Here is a 22,081-nt window from a genome sequence, read left to right as displayed (position 1 = left end):
TTTCAAAGGAGCCTTCCCGGCATGAGCCTGGAACGATTTAGGGAAATCACAGAAAACCTAAATCAGGATGGCCGGACGCAAGATTGAACCGTCGTCCTCCCGAATGCGAGTCCAGTGTGCCAACCACTGCGCCACCTCGCTCGGTTAATAAAATGTTCTGGGCTATTATGCCGTCGTCGAATGAATGGATTTCACATGAAAACTCGACGTTTCGTCCCCATCCGCGGAGGGTGGACCGTAGCTTTCGTTGAACGCCCGATTCACATCCTGGCCCCTACTGACTACAGCAAAAAGGTGAAATCCATTTGACCACGGCATAACAGCCCGGAATATTTTATTAATTGCGACATTTCCACCCGTGAAAGTTTACATTTTACAATTAGACGCCTCTACGGGAAGTAAATGTCAAAAATTGTGCGACGCATTTAATGTCTGCAGAAGAAGAGAATGCAGCTTTTGTGTTCCCTTCTGTCTCGTTGCAGATCGGTCAGTGTCGTTCCGAAGTTTTTGAGGATTAAGCGACAATGCAGCTTGGCCAAGGCGCAACGGATTTTCAAACGGACGATGGAGGCTTTACTGCCAGAACGGATTCAACAGACCCGACGGAACCTGGCAACAAGCAACAAGATGTGTTGTGGTGACTGGGATAGTTGAACGATAGTATTAGGAAGCGTATGTTGACTACGTATAATAGTCATAAGAAGAAATTATAATTTGCAACCTAATAAGTCGAGCCACCATTTAGACACACCCCGCACGGTTATCAAAGTTCGTAGAAATGTTACGCTGTTGATAAAGAAATCCTCTATCGAAAAGAGCGTTCAGAAAAGTGTGTTCAGTTCAGTTGCGCTAGCACCAACACTTTATGGGTTGCCGAAGCTGCACAAACAACATGTTCCTCTAAAGGCCTATAGTGAGTGCTATTGGTTCGCCCACCTATTCGATTGCCAAGTTCTTGACACCATTATTACGATCGTATGTGGGCCGATCGGATTCGTATATCAAGAATTCGACACATTTTATAAGTAAATTAAATGGCATAGAGATACAGCCGGAGTTTTAATGTGGTGTCGCTATTCACTATGGTTCTACTCAATGAAGTGGTGCAACAGCTGAATCGGATTTTTCCTCTCGATAATGCAGAACTGTTTAATATTGCCTCACACCTACGTATTTCAAATCTAACGAAGAGTTCTATGAACAGACGGATGGTCTCTCTCTGGGGAGCCCCTTAAGCCCGGCTATAGAGAACAACTTTATGGAAAAATTCGAGGAGCAGGCATTGGAAATTGCGAACAAGAAACCGACTATGTGGTTCCGTTACGTGGACGATACGTCTGTTCTACGCGGCATGGCAGGGAGGAACTGGATCGTCTTCACAAACATCTGAACGGGTCAATCCGAAGATTGAGTTTACCAAGGAGGAGGAGGGGGAGGAGGAAGGCGGAAGATTGAATTTTCTTGATGTGCTAGTTTTCAAGAAAGAAGATGGTAGCATGAGCCACACGGTTAACAGAAAATCCACGCACACGTACCGTTAGCTACACCGAGATTCTAACCACCATCGACAACAAAAGCGAGGCGTCATAAAAACGTTGGCGGACAGAGCTAGGAAAATCTGCGAACCAGAGGTGCTTGACGCTGAATTAAAACATCTCACCAATGAATTGCTCAAGAATGGTTATTCGTTCACTCAGATGAAAAAAGCATTAAGACCACCGCGTAGAAATTATAGCGATGCTCAAGCGCCGGTGAAACTGAAAGTTTTGCTGCCATTCAATAAGGATGTGACTGACCGCGTAGGAAAAAATCCTGAAAAAGTGGTACATCGCCGTAGTCTGGTGGTGGGAAGTCCTATGGAACCAAACTGCTGAGGTCATCAGTCCGCGTTAATCTGCACACCTCACGGAAGATACAAGATGCTCGCCAGCCGCTGGAAAAAGCTGGAATTTATAGGATTCCGTGTTGTTGTGGGGAGGTGTACGTGGGTGTTAAAAAAACGACTCTGAGAGCACATGGGCAACCGCAGAAGAGGGGAGATTGACAGATCAGCTGTTGCGGAACATGCCTTATAGCCAGGAGACCACCACATTCACTATCCCCGCTGGAAATGTCCTCCGCAGATAGGGACGAAATGTCGTGTTTTAAGGTGAAATCCATTCGACCACAGCACAATAGCCCGGAACAATTGTGAATTATTACTATATCGTCCATACGGGAGTGCCTGTGACGCTCGAATTATTTTTCAACGTGAAATTTAAAACTTCGGCTCTGCTTTTGCTGTCCTCTACTGCCGCACGAAACTTGTCGATCAGTGACTGGAATAAAAGCCTTCGACCCGTTTAGTGATTTTACGTTAGAAATAGAATTTTTCACGGGTTCTCTGCAAAAGATTTTGCTAAAACATGACAATGGAAGCTATATACCTCGTGTATCGATGTTTTTATAGACGCACGAATTTCTACTTACTTTGCCTATCGACATTTCCGCACGCTGTTGAAACGAGAACCCGCCAATCTCTGCTCCCTCGGCGTTTTCCAAATTTTGTTATTAAACCATGGTGGTTAATATCCTCCTTAATCCATTTACTCGGTACATTTATATCAGTTTGAACCTTGCTTGGTTCAAATGGCTCTGAGCACTATGGGACTTAACATCTATGGTCATCAGTCTCCTAGAACTTAGAACTACTTAAACCTAACTAACCTAAGGACATCACACAACACCCAGTCATCACGAGGCAGAAAAATCCCTGACCCCGCCGGGAATCGAACCCGGGAACCCGGGCGTGGGAAGCGAGAACGCTACCGCATGACCGCCAGCTGCGGACCTCAACCTTGCTCATAAATTCTCTACGTCCATCGCATTGGAACTAAATGACGTACGTTCACTGCCTAAGTAGGATGCTAACAACTGCTTCATCTGCTCTTTCCAGCGTAAAAACTCTCATGGCCTTCTTGTTGGATTTATTAACTTCACAAACTATCGTCGATATGATGACGTCATTATGTCTCAATGAACGGTAGTGGACAATTCAAGGTTCGGACTGAAGTTACTTTTCTACAGGTTGTATACGTAGCAGCCGGAGAACGAAGAAAAGTGAATTCGCGACAATGCACGTGTGAAGTTGAGCGAGGCGGTCAGGCCAGGGCAGTCTCCAGAGGCTCCTCGGACACCGACGCTGCCGCTGGCTCCGACCCCTGCGGGACCGCGCGCTCCAGATCTGGAGCGGCGTGTTTCCACAGCGGCTACGCAAACCGCGCGGCCGCTGGTTAAATATTTTCCTTAATTTCCGGGGCCGCAGGTTGGGCGGCAGCGGCCGCGGCCGTGGCGGCTCCTCGGGGTTTCGTTTAAGCCGCGCCCTGCCTCAGCCGCCTGCGCCGGCGGTCGCTTTAAATACACACTCCCGCCGGATTTGCGGCCACAGACGGACGGGCTGCACGCCAATGCCAGTTTGCCTCGAGGACTACGATCCCAATTCTACTCCTCCTCCCCTTCTTCTTCTTCTTCTTCTTCTTCCTCCTCCTCCTCCTCCTCCTCCTCCTCCTCCTCACAGCCCTCCGACGGCTCCCCCTGTTACAGTGATGCACTAAACTATCGCTGGGCTCTGGATTGCAAGAGGTCGGCAAACGTACATGTCGACGAGACGATACTTTCCAAAAGACAAATAGTTTGCTGATACAACATCATCACAAAGTAGATAATGTGGACTTAGTAGGGCAGCACTTGTGTTCTAGGTGGCGGACCTCCCATCGCCTATCGTAGAGCAGAAACTTGACGTGGCATCGACTCAACAAGTCGCTGGAAGTCCCCTGCAGAAATACTGACCCATGCTGCCTCTGTAGCCGTCCACAGTTGCGAAAGTGTTGCCAGTGAAGGATTTTGTGCACGAACTGACGTCTCGATCACGTCGCATAAATATTCTATGTGATTCATGTCGGACGTCCTGGGTGGCCGATCATTCGATCCAATAGTCCACAACGTTCTTCAAATCAGTCGCGAACGACTGTGGCCTCCCACCGTTCTTTGGGAACCTGAAGTCAACGAATGGCAGCAAATGATCTGCAAGTAGCCGAACATAAGCATGCCCAGTCAATGATCGGTTCAGATGGACCAGAGGACACAGCCCATTCCATGTAAACACAGCTCACACCATTAGGAAGCTACCACCAGCCTGCACAGTGCCTTGTTGACAACTTGAGTCCATGGCTTCGTGGGGTCTGCGCCACATTGGAGCCCTACCATTAGCTCTTACCAACTGAAATAGCGACTCATCTGACAAGGCCACAGTTTCCCAGAGGACGCGCTGTAGGCGATGTCGTTCTCTTAGCAAAGACAATTTCGTCGATCGCCTGCTACCACAGCCCATTAACACCAAATTTCGCCGCGCTGTCATAGCGGAGACGTTCGTCGTATGTGCCACAATGATTTTTGCGGTTATTTCACGTAGCGTTGCTTCTCTGTTGGCACTGACCACTCTACGCAAACTCCGCTGCTCTCGGTCGTTAAGTAAAAGCCGTCGAACACTGCGCTGTCCACGGTGAGAGGTAATTCCTCAGATTTGGTATTCTAGGCACACTATTGATACTGTAGATCTAGGAATATTGAGTTTCCTAACTTTCCGAAACGGAATGTCCCATGCGCCTAGCTCCAACTACCATTCCGAGTTCAAAGTCTGTTCATTCCAGTCGTGCGGCCATAATCACGTCGGAAATCTTTTCACATGAATGTACAAATGAAGTACAAACGACAGTTTTAATGCACTGCCCTTTTATACCTTGAGTGGCGATAGTAGCGCCATCTGTATATGTGCATCGCTATCCCACGACTTTCGTCTATTTAGAGTGTACCTCTGGTACAGTGATGAGTAACCCTTCGTCTCATCTACCCGACGAATGGTGGTAGCAATAGTTCAAACCATTTATTAGTTAAGAGCAGACGACGGTTTGCATGTTTTTGTAATTTGTTCTTGCATGTGACGTGATACGGGTGGACGCCGCACGTCTTCAGATGGGACAGCGTTTGCAGTATTATCGCGAGCGGCGGTACCTGCGGAGTTTTGCGTTTGTACAGTGATTCGGTGTCACGATTTCGAATAGCGATTTGCACCATCCAGTAAGGAGCGTGCAGGTGACAACGCTGATGACGTCACAGCGAACTAAATAGGTCCACAGAACCATCAGTTCACTGGTTCGTTTGTGTAATGTCTGACACCGAACTTAATGGACAAGCAAAGATTCCCGTTACTAACTAATATTGAAAGCTGGAATACAACATAACCATCTGTTAAAAGAGGAAGTCTTGTGTATTACTCTGTACCAAAAGTGAAATTGGAGCAACACACAGGCACCAAAAGACTGTAGACTGCACATATTAGAGATTCTGTTATAATGCAACGGTAACACTTCTCGGTATGTGCCGATACTATATTAAGGTTTAGATTTATATTGCAGTGGAGCTATAACGTTATAGAGCTGTGGGCTACCTAATTGGAACGTGATATTGAATCGATGTGGGCCATTCGGAACTATCTAAGGTCCAGTATGTGTTAATCCATCCATTCGTAACAGACCATACAACAAACGCAATTTAGATTAGAAGATACGAGCGCCCTGAGGAACAGCAGGAGTAGACAAACTTCAAACACCGCTGTTTTCTTAATGCCCCCCTCCTCCACCAGCGGTTTGACCTCTGAATCTTTATGAAGGTGGTTAGATTACTACAGGGACTTTAATTACTGAATTTGGAGTTACCAGAATTTTAACCCTGTCTCGTGGGTCAATGCGAGATGGCGACTCTTATACAAATTGATTTTACATTTCTAGCAGAGCGCAGAATCGCCACGGAAGCTTCAAGGACAGACGAAAGCAACGTTTCAGTATACTAAATTACTAGTATCTTTCTCCAGCTTAACACGCTTACCAATATGTACAATATGTACCTACAGCCAGTCGACCTGTCTGGCGGCGGTAATTTTATGACGGATCATTGCGTAAAGCTATTAAAATAAATACCATCATTTTCATGTAACTTAAATGGATCAAGTAGCACACACCAGGAAAGTTCCTTGGAGTGCAGCAGCACACGCCAGGGAAGTTCTCACGAGGTACTAACGTTATTTATACTAGAGTGAAATCTAGTCTGCACATCTGGGCCGCCCGTCTGCAGCGCCAATAAGGCATGGTATGCCTAACCGCAACAGATTCGCCACGAGCTATGGTAACCTGCCAGCCGGCGAACTCCAGCTCCAGACCGGTACCAGTTACATTTTCTGACAGATTTTTCCTGCTTTTCCCAACGTAACATCGCTACGGAGCACCCTCTGCGAAGCAACATACGTACGAAGTACCCTCTATCAAGTAATATTAGTACGAAGCACCCTCTGAAACGCAACACTTGTATCAAGCATATGAAGCATAGTTTATATAGTGGCAGTAGACTTCATCATAGTTCAGACAATTTGACGAAAACTTTTACAAATTATATACACAAGCCTTCCTTGTAAATTAGCCTACCCATCAGTGGAACCCATATCAAAATCCCTACAGTAGTTCCTGAGATTAGCCTGAACATGAACACAGAACTACGGCAAGGGACTTCAATCTATATACACTCCTGGAAATGGAAAAAAGAACACATTGACACCGGTGTGCCAGACCCACCATACTTGCTCCGGACACTGCGAGAGGGCTGTACAAGCAATGATCACACGCACGGCACAGCGGACACACCAGGAACCGCGCTGTTGGCCGTCGAATGGCGCTAGCTGCGCAGCATTTGTGCACCGCCGCCGTCAGTGTCAGCCAGTTTGCCGTGGCATACGGAGCTCCATCGCAGTCTTTAACACTGGTAGCATGCCGCGACAGCGTGGACGTGAACCGTATGTGCAGTTGACGGACTTTGAGCGAGGGCGTATAGTGGGCATGCGGGAGGCCGGGTGGACGTACCACCGAATTGCTCAACACGTGGGGCGTGAGGTCTCCACAGTACATCGATGTTGTCGCCAGTGGTCGGCGGAAGGTGCACGTGCCCGTCGACCTGGGACCGGACCGCAGCGACGCACGGATGCACGCCAAGACCGTAGGATCCTGCGCAGTGCCGTAGGGGACCGCACCGCCACTTCCCAGCAAATTAGGGACACTGTTGCTCCTGGGGTATCGGCGAGGACCATTCGCAACCGTCTCCATGAAGCTGGGCTACGGTCCCGCACACCGTTAGGCCGTCTTCCGCTCACGCCCCAACATCGTGCAGCCCGCCTCCAGTGGTGTCGCGACAGGCGTGAATGGAGGGACGAATGGAGACGTGTCGTCTTCAGCGATGAGAGTCGCTTCTGCCTTGGTGCCAATGATGGTCGTATGCGTGTTTGGCGCCGTGCAGGTGAGCGCCACAATCAGGACTGCATACGACCGAGGCACACAGGGCCAACACCCGGCATCATGGTGTGGGGAGCGATCTCCTACACTGGCCGTACACCACTGGTGATCGTCGAGGGGACACTGAATAGTGCACGGTACATCCAAACCGTCATCGAACCCATCGTTCTACCATTCCTAGACCGGCAAGGGAACTTGCTGTTCCAACAGGACAATGCACGTCCGCATGTATCCCGTGCCACCCAACGTGCTCTAGAAGGTGTAAGTCAACTACCCTGGCCAGCAAGATCTCCGGATCTGTCCCCCATTGAGCATGTTTGGGACTGGATGAAGCGTCGTCTCACGCGGTCTGCACGTCCAGCACGAACGCTGGTCCAACTGAGGCGCCAGATGGAAACGGCATGGCAAGCCGTTCCACAGGACTACATCCAGCATCTCTACGATCGTCTCCATGGGAAAATAGCAGCCTGCATTGCTGCGAAAGGTGGATATACACTGTACTAGTGCCGACATTGTGCATGCTCTGTTGCCTGTGTCTATGTGCCTGTGGTTCTGTCAGTGTGATCATGTGACGTATCTGACCCCAGGAATGTGTCAATAAAGTTTCCCCTTCCTGGGACAATGAATTCACGGTGTTCTTATTTCAATTTCCAGGAGTGTATTTATAGACAGATACGTAAGTCGGTAGATAGATAGGGATATGGTAGAAGATAGATGGAAGAAGACGATGACCAGATGGATAGGCAGGCAGACATCCCCTAATAACTAGACGGATCTTTTTTTATACATTACGTTTTGAAGCATGTAAAACAAAAAAATACATTTCAGACCTTAACTCCTTCTACCGGGCGGACGACCATTCCGGCAGTGAGCGTGTGTTACACTTCTTTCTTCTATAAGCTAACTAAACGATCCATTCGCATTAATATGACCACCGCCTCTGTTCGACGTCAGCACACAAACAGACGTCAGCACACAATAGTCACTCACAGACAGCAAACGGCAACACTAGAGTGAATGGTATGTAAGGCGTGACAGGAGGACGCGAAAAACAGTGCAATCGTTGTCGTAATCAGGAAACAGCCGTTTCTCTGACGTCCAAGAGAGCATGATCAATGGCTTTCGGGCAAAGGGTGGAAGCATTTCCGAAACGGCTAAGTTTGTAAACTGTTAGTGTGCCAACGTGGTTAAAGTATTCCGTGCATGGGAAAATGGCGTTATCCAAAACCAGCGCAGAGGCAAGCGTGATGCGCCAATGGCCATAGATGATGTGGGTGAACGACGGATGTGGAGATGTGTACAGGCGAATCGATGTGCAATAGTTGTGGAACTGACCGCCCAGATGAAAGAAGGGGCTACCAACAGTGTGTTCTCATCGATCGTTCAGCAAACACTGATGTGTATGGACCTCCACACCAGGCGCCTGGTTCATGCACCCTGCTGATTGCTGTTCATCGGCGACGAAGGCTGGAATTTGTACGGCAATACCGCGACTGGACGTCCAATGAGTGGCAAAAGGTGGCATTTCCAGATGAATCGCGTCTTACACTTAATCGGACACTGATGACGTGTACAGTGTGAAATGCCTGAAAGCAAATAAGGAGGGAACGTCATGGTCTGGGGAATGGTTTCGTGGCATTCTCTATGTAATCTCGTTATTCTGGAAGCCACAGTGCATCAACACAACTATGCATCTATCCTTGGGGACCATGGTCATCCCTACATGAAGTTTGTTTTTCCTCGACACGATGACATCTACCAACAGGATAATGCACTGTGTTACAAGGATTGCAGTGTACGTTTATGGTTCGAAGTGCACCAAGATGTGTTTACGGTACACTTCTGGCCAACAAACTCCTCAGATTTAAACCCAATCGAGAATCTGTGTAGACATCTCAATCGGGCAGTGTGCACTATGGAGAGAAATCTAGCGTACCTGGTCACGGCACTAAGCATAGCTCCACATCCCTGTCGGCATCTTCCAGAACCTTATTGTGTGGTATCGCATATCAGTACCATCCCCCCAGTGTTCTACAGTTGGTAACGTAATGGCAAGTTTCTGTCTGACACCGACAGCAGTTGTGCGGGATCTGGCGGACCCAATGGTGTGTGTCCACTGAGCCACATCTCCAGTGGTTCTGTACTACGAGCGCCCTCTGCTGCAAAATATAAGATGGCCGGCGGCAGCTGCTCACTCCACTTGCCCTAGGAGCCATTTTGCTGGGGTGGCTATGCAGACACCGCCTAGTCATGGCACCAACTTCATCGTTCGTGCTTCAGTACAGAGTGTCTAGTCCTTGTCGCATTATTTCTAATGTGTCTTCGTTCGCTTGGTAAAATACAAGTTAAGTAAATCTTCTGAGTACTGTGTTGTCTCATTCGCTAATCATATCTGCCCCTGTCCAGCTTTCCTACGACGACAGTAGCCGCACCACTCTGCAGCCCACCTCTTCATATAATTGTGTAGAAAGTCGTACAGGACACATTGATTCTCTTCATGCACGTTTCGCGCTGGAAAAGGTGGCGATTCAGCCTTTTGACGGGTAAAATAATGTCGTGCGCCTAGGGCCTCCGTCGCCGGGTGCAAGTCTTTCGATATGACGCCACTTCGGTGACTTGCGCGTCGACTGGGATGAAATGCTGATGATTAGGACAACACAACACCCAGTCCCTGAGCGGAGAAAATCCTCGACCCAGCCCAGAATCGAACTCGGGCCCTTAGGTATGACATTCCGTCACGCTCACCACTTGACAGGTAGTCACATTAATGTGACTGGACAGTGAATTATGTATTTATCCATTATAACTAACCTTTTAAAACTACGCACCACCGAACATTATAGAAAAGAAACTAATGACAGTAACTAAGAACTTACAACAATAAAAATTGTGTGAGAGAGAGAGAACAGAAAGAAGAACAAAAATGTTTTCCGCTATTACATAAATATATCGAGGAGACAAGTATTATCGAGGGTTTTTTTTTTTTTTTTTCAAATAATGTTAAGTAACTGCAGTTGCTCGAATAGACCCTTTTCAGATTATACTTAGAAGCGTTGTGAATCTAAAAGCAATTCGTCAGTGTACTGGAGAATTTCCCGTTTCACCAATTTTGTGGTAGGTGAGGTACTGAAGCAGTTTCCCTTTCATACTCGACTTCGGAGACAACTCGGCTTTGGAAACGATATAAGGCTAACGGTCTACTGAGCAATTTTTCCTCCTCCATTCCCACTCCTCTGCGGAACGTCGCATCATTGGTCTACATGTTCTTTTTCGACTGTCTAAGGGAAGATTGAAGGCATTTCACTCAAGATGTGAAATCTTGTTTATTATGCGCTCTCTCTCTCTCTCTCTCTCTCTCTCTCTCTCTCTCTCTCTCTCTCTCCCCTCTCTCCGCGCCTTGGATTTCAGACCGGCCCTAACGGTGCAGTCGCGCCTCGTGGAAGGCGCAGAAAAACCGCTGCAGCCGCTAACTCTTGTGTGAAGCAAGCGCAAAGGCAGGGAGGCAGGCAAGCAAGCAATCTGAGCAGAGCAGGGCAGGGCAGCGCGGCGCGCTGCGGTGCGGTGCGCTGCGGTTCGGCTGTGCGCGCCGCGCTCGCGGCCCACCTCGAGAGCTGTGCAAACGTTTTAAGGCGCCCGGCCGCCATGCCGTGCCAGTGAAAGGAGGATCAACAAGCGGCGGACGCCCGCGCCGCAGCGACTGAGGCCGCCTCGCGACGGCAGCCGGCGGCGCGGCTGTGCCCGGATCGCGTTACCGGCAGACAGACGCGGCCGCCCGTGTTGTCAAATACGCGCCAGAGGCCGCCCAGGTATGTCCAGGGAACACACGCGCGCACCAGCCTAACACGCTCCGCTCGGCTTCACTTTGCTTAGCGTCTGCCGGTAGCGCTGTTTGGCCGCCGCAGTTCTTGGACCTTATATGTCGCTGCCAGCGCACACCCAGTACCTCCACAGCAGTCGTCTGCTGGCCTAGTATTTTATCAGTTGTCTAAGTGGTTTGATGCGTTCCGCCGAATTCCTCTCCTGTTCCAACCGTATCATTTCATTTCAGAGCAGCACTGGTACCCAACGCCATCAGTTATACTTACAAGGGAACCTCCCCATCCCACCCCTCTCAGATTTAGTTATAAGTTGGCACAGTGGATAGGCCTTGAAAAACTGAACACAGATCAATCAAGAAAACAGGAAGAAGTTGTGTGCAACTATGAAAAAAATATGCAAAATATACAAACTGAGTAGTCCATGCGCAAGATAGGCAACAAAAAGGCTAGTACGAGCCGTGGTTCCGTGGTTAGCGTGAGCAGCTTCGGAATGAGAGGTCCTTGGTTCAAGTCTTCCCTCGGGTGAAAAGTTTAATTTTTTATTTTCAGACAATTATTTTCTGTCCGTCCGTCCGTCCGATGCGATAACTTTTTTGGGAGTGATTATCACATGCACAAGAAAACCTAAATCGGGCAAGGTAGAAGAATATTTTTACCCATTCGCCAAGTGTACAAGTTAGGTGAGTCGACAACATATTCCTATCATGTGACACACATGCCGTGGAGGAGGAGGAGGATATTAGTGTTTAACGTCCCGTCGACAACGAGGTCATTAGAGACGGAGCGCAAGCTCGGGTGAGGGAAGGACGGGGAAGGAAATCGGCCGTGCCCTTTCAAAGGAACCATCCCGGCATTTGCCTGAAGCGATTTAGGGAAATCACGGAAAACCTAAATCAGGATGGCCGGAGACGGGATTGAACCGTCGTCCTCCCGAATGCGAGTCCAGTGTGCTACCACTGCGCCACCTCGCTCGGTACACATGCCGTCACCAGTGTCGTATAGAATATATCAGACGTGTTTACCTGTTGAGGAATCTGTTGACCTATGACCTTGCGATCAAATGTTTTCGGTTCCCATTGGAGAGGCACGTCCTTTCGTCTACTAATCGCACGGTTTTGCGGCGCGGTCGCAAAACACAGACACTAAACTTATTACAGTGAACAGAGACGATAATGAACGAACGGACAGATCATGACTTTGCGAAAATAAACAAAGTAAACTTTTCACTCGAGGGAAGACTTAACCAAGGACCTCTCGTTCCGCAGCTGCTCACGCTAACCACGGGACTACGGCGCTTCTGAGCTCACACTCTCCTTGATGTTGCTTATCTTGCGCATGGACTACTCAGTTTGTATATTTTGCTTATTTTTTTTCATAGTTCCACACAATTTCTTCATGTTTTCCCGAATGATCTGTGTTCAGTTTTTCAAGGCCTATCCACTGCGCCAACTTATAACTAAATCTGAGGGGGGTGTGATAGGGAGGTTCCGTTGTTAGAAGAGCCAAAGAAACTGGTACACCAGCCTAATATCGTGTAGGGCCGCCGCGAGCACGCGGAAGTGCTACAATACGACGTAGTATGGACTCGAAAATGTCTGAAGTAGTGCTGGAAGGAACTGACACCATGAATCCTGCAGGGCTGTCCATAAATATGTAAGACTACGAGCGGTAACTCCCCCCATGAACGATGTCCCTTGCCGTTGGTGGGGAGGCTTGCGTGCCTCAGCGATAATACCGTACGTGCAACCACAACGGAGACAAACATGTGGTTCCCGAAGAGGGGCAGCAGGCTTTTCAGTAGTTGGAGGGACAACAGTCTGGATGATTGACTGATCTGGTCTTGTAACATTAACCAAAACGACATTGCTGTGATAGTACTGCGAACGGCTGAAAGCAAGGGGAAATTACAGCCGTAATTTTTCCCAAGGGCATGCACCTTCTATTCCGGAGGGAAAATAGTCCCCCATTCGGATCTCCGGGCGGGGACTACTCAGGAGAACGTCGTGATCAGGAGAAACAAAACTGACATTCGTCAGGTCCCTTAATCGGGCAGGTAGGTTAGAAAATTTAAAAAGGGAAATGGATAGGTTAAAGTTAGATATAGTGGCGATTTGTGAAGTTCGATGGCAGGAGGAACAAGATTTCTGGTCAGGTGAATACAGGGTTATAAACACAAAATCAAACAGGGGTAATGCAGGAGTAGGTTTAATAATGAATAAAAAAAATAGGAGCGCGGGTAAGCTACTACGAACAGCATAGTGAACGCATTATTGTAGCCAAGATAGAGACGACGCCCACGCCTACCACAGTATTACAAGTTTATATGCTAACCAGCACCGCGGACGACGAACAGATTGAGGAAATGTATGATGAGACAAAAGAAATTATTCAGACAGTGAAGGGAGACGAAAATTTAATAGTCTGGGGGACTGGAATTCCATAGTAGGAAAAGGAAGAGAAGGAAAAGTAGTAGGTGAATGTGGAATGCGGCTAAGGAATGAAAGAGGAAGCCACCTGGTAGAATTTTGCACACAGCATAATTTAATTATAGCTAACACTTGGTTTAAAAATCATGAAAGAAGGCTGTATACGTGGAAGAGGCCTGGACACATTGGAAGGTTTTAGATATATTATATAATGGTAAGACTGATATTTAGGAACACGGTTTTAAATTTTAAGACATTTCCATTGGCAGATGTGCATTCTGACCACAATCTATTGGTTATAAAATGTAGATTAAAACTGAAGAAACTGCAAAAAGGTGGGAATATAAGGAGATCGGGCCTGGATAAACTGAAAGAACCGGAGATTGTAGAGAGTTTCAGAGAGAGCATTTGGGAACGACTGACAAGAACAGGGGAAATAAATACAGTAGAAGAAGAGTGCGTAGATTTGAGAGATGAAATAGTGAAGGCAGCAGGGGATCAAGTAGGTAAAGAGACGAGGGCTAGTAGAAATCCTTGGGTAATAGAACAGATATTGAATTTAACTGATGGAAGGAGAAAATATAAAAATCCAGTAAATGAAGCAGGTAAAAACGAATACAAACGACTCAAAAATGAGATCGACAAGAGGTGCAAAACAGCTAAGCAGGGATGGCTAGAGGACAAATGTAAAGATTTAGAGGCATGTATCACTAGGTGTAAGATAGATCCTGCCTACAGGAAAATTAAAGAGACCTTTGGAGAAAAGAGAAGCACCTGTACATGGAAAACCAGTTCTAAGCAAAGAAGGGAAAGCAGAAAGGTGGAAGGAGTATATAGAGGGTCTATACAAGGGCAATGTACTTAAGGGAAATATTATGGAAATGGAAGAGGACGTAGGTGAAGATGAAATGGGAGACATGATACTGCGTAAAGAATTTGAGAGAGCACTGAAAGAAAAACAAGGCCCCAGGAGTGGACAACATTCCTTTAGAACTACTGATAGCCTTAGGAGAGCCAGCCCTGATAAAACGCTACCTTCTGGAGAGCAAGATGTATGAGACAGGCGAAACACCCTCAGACTTGAAGAAGACTATAATAATTCCAGTACTAAAGAAAGCAGCTGTTGAAAAGTGTGAAAATTACCGAACTATCAGTTTAATAAGTCACGGCTGCAAAATATTCTTTAAAGACGAATGGAAAAACTGGTAGAAGCAGCCCTTGGGCAAGCTCAGTTTGGATACCGTAGAAATGTTGGAACACGTGAGGCAATACTGACCCTATGACTTACCTTAGAAGATAGATTTAGAAAAGGCAAACAAACGTTTCTAGCATTTGTAGACTTAGAGAAAGCTTTTGACAATGTTGGGTGGAATACTCTCTTTCAAATTCTGAAGGTGGCAGTGGTCAAATACAGGAAGTGATGGGCTATTTACAATTTGTACAGAAACCAGATGGCAGTTATAAAAGTCGAGGAGCATGAAAGGAGAGCAGTGGTTGGGAAGGGAGTGAGACAGGATTGTAGCCTATCCTCGATGTTATTCAATCTATACATAGAGCAAGCAGTAAAGGAAACAAAAGAAAAACTTGGAGTAGGAATTAAAATCCATGGAGAAGAAATAAAAACTTTGAGCTTCGCTGATGACATTGTAATTCTGTCAGAGACAGCAAAGGACCCGGAAGAGCAGTTGAACGGAATGGACAGTGTCTTGAAATGAGGCTATAAGATTAATATCAACAACAGCAAAACGAGGATAACTGAATGTAGTCTAACTAAATCAGATGATACTGAGGGAATTAGATTAGGAAATGAGACACTTAAAGTAGTAGATGAGTTTTACTATTTGGGGAGCAAAGTAACTGATGATGGTAGAAGTTGGGAGGATATAAAATGCAGACTGCCAATGGCTAGGTAAGCGTTTATGAAAAGAGAAATTTGTTAACATCGAGTATAGATTTAAGTGTCAGGAAGTCTTTTCTCAATGTATTTGTATGGAGTGTAGCCATATATGGATGTAAAACGTGGACGATAAATAGTTTAGACAACAAGAGAATAGAAGCTTTCGAAATGTGGTGCTATAAAAGAACGTTGAAGCTTATATGGGTAATCATGTAACTATTGAGGAGGTACTGAACAGCATTGGGAAGAAGTGGAATTTGTGGAACAATTTGTCTAGAAGAAGGGATTGGTTGGCACGACATGTTCTGAGGCATCAAGGGATCACCAATTTAGTATTGGAGGGCAGCGTGGAGGGTAAAAACCGTAGAGGGAGACCAAGAGATGAATACACTAAGCAGATTCAGAAGTATGTCGGATGCAGAAATTACTTGGAAATGAAGAAGCTTGAACAGGATAGAGTAGCATGGAGAGCTCCACCAAACCAGTCTCTGGACTGAAGACCACAACAACAACAACAACAACAACAACAACGAGGGGTGGAGATCTCTTCTGAAGAACACTTTGGAAGGCATCCCAGATATGCTCCATAATGTTCATATCTAGGGAGTTAGTGGCCAGTGGAAGTGTTTAAACTCAAAAATGTGTTCCTGGAGGCACTCTGTAGCAATTCTGGACGTGTGGGGTGTTCCGTTGTCCTGCTGGAACTGCTCCAGTTCGTCGGAATGCATAGTGGACATGAATGGATGCAGGTGATCAGACACGATCTGTCAGAGTCGTATCTCGATTTATCACGCGTCCCATAGTACTCCAAACGCACACACCCCACACTATTACAGAGCCTCCACCAGCTTGAACAATCCCCTGCTAACATGCAGGAGGCAAGCATTCATGAGGTTGTCTCCATCTACAACTTGAAACGAGATTCATCCGACCACTCAATACGTTTCCAGTCATCAACAGTCCTATGTCGGTGTCGATGGGCTCAGGCGACGGGTAAAGCCTTATGTCGTGCAATCACCAAGGGTACACGAGTGGGCCTTTGCCTCCGAAAGACCATATCGATGATGTTTCGTTGAATGATTCGCTCGCTGACCAATTTGAGGAAGGGTTGCACTTCTGTCACGTTAAACGCTTCTCTTCCGTCGTCGTTGGTCTCGTTCTTGCAGGATCTTTCTCCGGCCGCAGCGATGTCGGACATTTGATGTTTTACCAGATTCCTGATATTCAAGGTACGCCGTACGGGAAAATCCTCACTTCGTCGCTACCTCGGAGACACTGTTTCCCATCGTTCGTGCGCCGACTATAATAACCACGTCCAAACTCACATAAGTCTTAATAACCTGCCATTGTAGCAGCAGTAACCGATCTAACAACTGCGCCAGACACTTGTTTTCTTATATACGCATTGCCGATCGCAGCGCTGTATTCTGCCTGGTTACAAACATCTCTCTCTATTTGAATACGAGTGCCTATACCAGTTTCTTTGGCGCGTAAAAACGGATGAAGACCTGCTTGCTAGGTTCCAAGCTGCCTGTATCCTGGTACAAGAGACATCAGGGATCTTTGAGAGAGTGCGGCAGAACTTCATGCGCCGTTGCTATACCTGCATTCAGACTGGCGGTTGTCACTTTGAACAATTGCTATTAGCTACGTGGTTGTTTGCGCTATATGCTGTGTATGTCTTTAACATAATATACATTTACGGCCACTGGGTCCCATCTCAATATAATTCATTGTGGACCCACTATCACCTGTTTCAATTTGACCCAAAAGGTTTGAAACACCCTGTATTCCGATCTCTGGCTTCCCCTACAGTTCTGCTCTCTACAGCTCCCTCAACTACTACAGTAGTTATTTCCTAACATCTTGCCGCATACCGTACCGTCCTGTCCGTTCTTTTTCCCAATCTTTTCCACATATTCCTCTCCTCGCTGAATCTGCACAGAACCATCTCAGTTCTTATCAGTCGTCCTACTTTTCACCGTCATCCTATAGCACATATATAAAACGCCTCGATTATCTTCTCTTCCAGTTTTCCCCCGTATATGGTTCAAATGGCTCTAAGCACTATGGGACTTAACCTGAGATCATCAGTCCCCTAGACTTAGAACTACTTAAACCTAACTAACCTAAGGACATCACACACATCCATGCCTGAGGCAGGATTCGAACCTGCGACCGTAGCAGCAGCGCGGTTCTGAACTGAAGCGCCTAGAAGCGCTCGGTCACAGCGGCCGGCTCCGTCTAAGATTCACAAAATACAATGCTATGTTCCATACGTGCACTCTCAAAAATTTCTTCCTGCAAATGAGGCTAGTTTCTGACACTAGATGACTACTTCTGGCCAGAAATGCGCTCTTTGCATGTGCTAATCTGCTTCTTATGTCGTCCTTGCTTCGTCTGATATGTTACTTTACTTCCTAAATATCGAAACTCCTTCACTTTTTCTACTTCGTAAGTCTCAATTTTTATGGTAGGTTTTCATAAATCTCATTTCTGATACTCTTTATTAGTTTCGTCTCTCGGTTTACTCTTCATTCTATTTAACGTATCACGTGGTTCTTCCTCAGTTGCACTGATGACAGCAATGTAAACTGCACATCTTATCACTGATAGCCTTTCACCTTGAATTTTATTCCCACTCTCGCACCTTTCTTTTATTTCCGCCATTAATTCTTGATACAGAAATTGAACAGTAGACGCGAAAGTCTGTATCCCTGTCTTACACCACTTTTAATTCGACTGCTTCATTCTTGGTATTTCATCACTTGTGTTCCCTCGTGGTTTTTGTACACACTGCATACTACCCGTCTCTCTCGATAGGCCTAGCTTACTCTATTTTCCCGAAAATTTCTAGAACTTGCACTATTTTACATTGTCGAACGCATTCTTAAGTCGACAGATCCTATGATGGTGTGTTTATTATGCTTGAAGTCTTGCTTGTCATAATCATTTACAACCTGTGCACTGTAAACTTTGACAGAGTGGCACGAATTTTGGAAGACTTGCAATCAAACTAGGCGGATGGGAGGTATAACATTCCTTCGGAATTTCGAAAATCATTGGAGGAAGCATCAAACAAACAATTTTTTCAAGTTAGTACGCATAATCCGTGAGACTGTCGAAAGAAACTGGTCCACACAAAAGTAGAAATGGCAGTTAAATGCGAGGTCGATCGTACAATCAGCTTGACAGGTTCGTGCATCCAATCCGCAGATCAGAATTATATAAAAGAAATTATAAAGAAAATTGAGAGTCTGTTACATTATGGGCAGTTTACCCATACGAAAGTTGAAACCACCAACCAGAGGGGCAGTCCTGACTTTAAGCTTAACAGCAATAATTAAGTTCCAAGTCAACACACTTCCATATGCTCTGCTGAATGCTGACCAATAAAAAGCGTTCGACAACTTAACGTGGTGCATGACGTTTGAAATCCTCTGAATAACAGATGTACACCATTGGAAGAGACAGTTAATATATGAAACGTACAGAAACCAAGAGGGAATGATAAGATTGGAATAAGAAAAGAGAAGTGCCCTAATTAAAGCAGAGTACACTCTTTCTCCCCTATTATTCAACCTTGTACATCAAAGAGACAAATTAGGAAATGCCACTAAAAGTCAGGGTGAAAGATTATCAATTATATCTGCTTCTGTGAAAACTATGAAATTTAAAGCACCCATCGCATGGGGGTGAACAGTTCATTAAGCATAGAATATGGAGTCACAACATATCAAAGAAAAGCGTTAAGAATTTAGGGGTAGCAAAAATGATAAGAGACAAATTCAATGAAATTGGGAACCACGTAGTGGACGAAGTGAAGGAATTCTTTTATCTCGGAAGCAAAATAATACATGACGGACAAAGCAAGGAGGACATAAGAAGCATATTAGCACAGGTAGAGTGAGCATTCCTCACAACATTAATTGTACTAGTACAAATATACGTCTCAGTTTGAGAGCAATTTCGGAAAAGATACGACTGCAATAGCACTGCTTGGAAGTGAATCATGGACTGTGGGGAGGGGGATGTAAATCGAAGAGTTTGAGATATGGTAGTACAAAAGGATGCTGGAAATCTAACTAGATGACGGGACAGCAAGAAAAGATAGGTTTTGAGAAATCAGGGAATAACTTGCACAGTACTACAAGGAAGCATAAGCGTAAAATTTTACATGAAGACTGAGATAGAGTATGTACAATAAATAATTGAGGACTTTGGAACAGGTGCCACACTGAGATGAAGAGATTAGCGCAGGAGAGAAACATCGTGGCTGGCCGCATCAAACCATCCAGAGGATTTATGAAAAACATATTATTTACTATTTTCAATCTGGCACAGACAGACTTTCAAAGCAATAAATTATACAGTCCGTATTCTCATTCTGACTGGTTCTGCAACCAGTAATCATGACATCTGAGGTCACCTATGATGGGGTCACGACTCTTGCTGTCAGATACACGGATGCCAGACGTTTTGGGTGGAGTTCCCGTGGTAGATGCAGTCACTGACGCATCGACAGGGATATCGCCCTTTGTAATTCTTTCTAAACTTGCAAATCCGGGCTGAGATCAGAGCGTTGGAGTGGTCATTCAAGGTGAGTTCCATTTTATAACACCAATACGTTGCTATTTTACTTTATACGCAGAAACACTCTAGGCTGAATATGAAATGGATTTACAAACTGCAGCTGTAAAACATACACATAACAGTTAACTATCACCTGACGGGTTTCGGCAGTTGCAGTTCGAGGTGAAAAACCAGAGGATCAGAAGATGGATGGAATATTTGGGTCTCCTTCTCTTCGACAACGAGGTGACCTGAAACTGAGCTGAAGCATGGATTCGGGAAAGACGGGGAAGGGAATAGCCATGTCCTTTGCAATATAGCCATCTCAGCACTCAGCTTAATCAGTTTAGGTATATCACAGAAAACCTAAATTATGATGGCCGCACGGGCATTTGAACTACCGTCCTCCCGGATACGAGTCCAGTGTCTCACCATTGCGCCACCTCCCTCGCACGGTGAGCAAAGACTAATGTTTCACACCGCTGCACTGGCAACAAGCATATACTTGGTGTACGTGCTGGAAACAACTCTCAGTGAATGGTACGCTTATTTTCTCTCTCTCTCTCTCTCTCTCTCTCTCTCTCTCTCTCTCTCTCTCTTTGGCTGTCTATCTTTCGCCAAACTGTTGTGGAGGGAATTACAAACTCAAATGGTTCAAACGGCTCTAAGTACCATGGGGCTTCACATCTGAGGTCATCAGTCCCCTAGAACTTAGAACTACTTAAACCTAACAAACCTAAGGACATCACACACATCCACACACGAGGCAGGATTCGAACCTGCGACCGTAGCAGCAGCGCGGTTCCGGACTGAAGCGCCCAGAACCGCTCGGCCACAGCGGCGGACAATTACAGACTCAACGAACCACCCAGCTCTCACTGTACGTGTTTTACGAACGCTTTACCTACTTCTGCACCTACTAGAGACTCGTGGCACAGGATGAGTGACAAGAAGAAAGCGAGTTCTATTTGAAAGACGGGTTGCAAACGTTGCTAAATCTAATGATTAAAATCATTATGGTATATCTTTCAAGAACAGATTCGCAAAAGTCTTCGTTGGTGAAATCTAGGGATTCGCCTAAAGTCTGCTGAGATTCGATGAAAGAAGTTAAACCAATCAAAAGATTTAACCACTACTTAAAAACGAGCTTTCCATGCTCTGGGAATTAAAATACTAAATATCAACCAATCATTGCATAGTATAATTATTGTAAGTGTATATTATACACACAAAATTCATGGTGCCATTAGGATGTTGCATACCAATTAATTTGCTCATTTAATTATGACCATCCCCCAAAACACTTGAACTTGCTACTGGTCTATTCAATGTTGCAATTTCTGGATAACAGAATATTACTCTCGCATGCTCAAGGAATGCTCATGAAGTAACACCAGTGAAGTGACTCCAGTGCAAAGTCAATAGTCTCCGAATAATATCTGTCTTTTTCCACTGATGTCCTGCAGGTATGGCACGACATGAAGGACACATAGAAGTTTGACACGCGCAGAGATCAGATTATTCAACAAGAACGAACGGATGCAAACAAGCAGAAACCACAGGACTTGTAAATGCCCATTTATTCATTTCTAAATGACTCAGCTCTCCCATTACACGTGCTTAAATTGTTTAAATAGCCAAGTACTAATTTGCACGACTTGGCACCTCACCAAAAGGTGATATTTCAAGAACTATGCCACAATAATAACTGCACATACAATGTGTTTCAATCTGGCAGGTGTACTGATAGCGACAGACCACACGAAACATTGGTATTTATTAGTTTTCTACATTACCACCGTGCTTGTCCTAACATTCGCTACATCCGATTCACCAATACATCGGACCTCTCTGCAGAACACAACTTCTAGTCTATATAGCACGTCATGACGCCGTGTTGAACAAACATACCTCGTGTGAGTCACCTTCCACCTCAGTTCTTCAGTGGTGGAAGAAATGAAGGTTACCAGTGGTGTAAGAGAATGGTTGGGTGGC

The 22,081-nt window shown here is 45.9% G+C and overlaps 1 protein-coding gene across 5 annotated transcripts in view; it reads right to left on the bottom strand.

Annotated features, from left to right (window-relative positions):
* Positions 1 to 22,081, bottom strand: part of LOC126088119 (S phase cyclin A-associated protein in the endoplasmic reticulum) — a 581,441-nt gene that overhangs the window by 283,167 nt on the left and 276,193 nt on the right. The window lies entirely within an intron of this gene.

This window comes from Schistocerca cancellata, chromosome 6, assembly GCF_023864275.1.
Source record: "Schistocerca cancellata isolate TAMUIC-IGC-003103 chromosome 6, iqSchCanc2.1, whole genome shotgun sequence".
NCBI classification, from domain to species: domain Eukaryota; kingdom Metazoa; phylum Arthropoda; class Insecta; order Orthoptera; family Acrididae; genus Schistocerca; species Schistocerca cancellata.
This window is presented reverse-complemented; position numbering and strand designations above follow the sequence as displayed.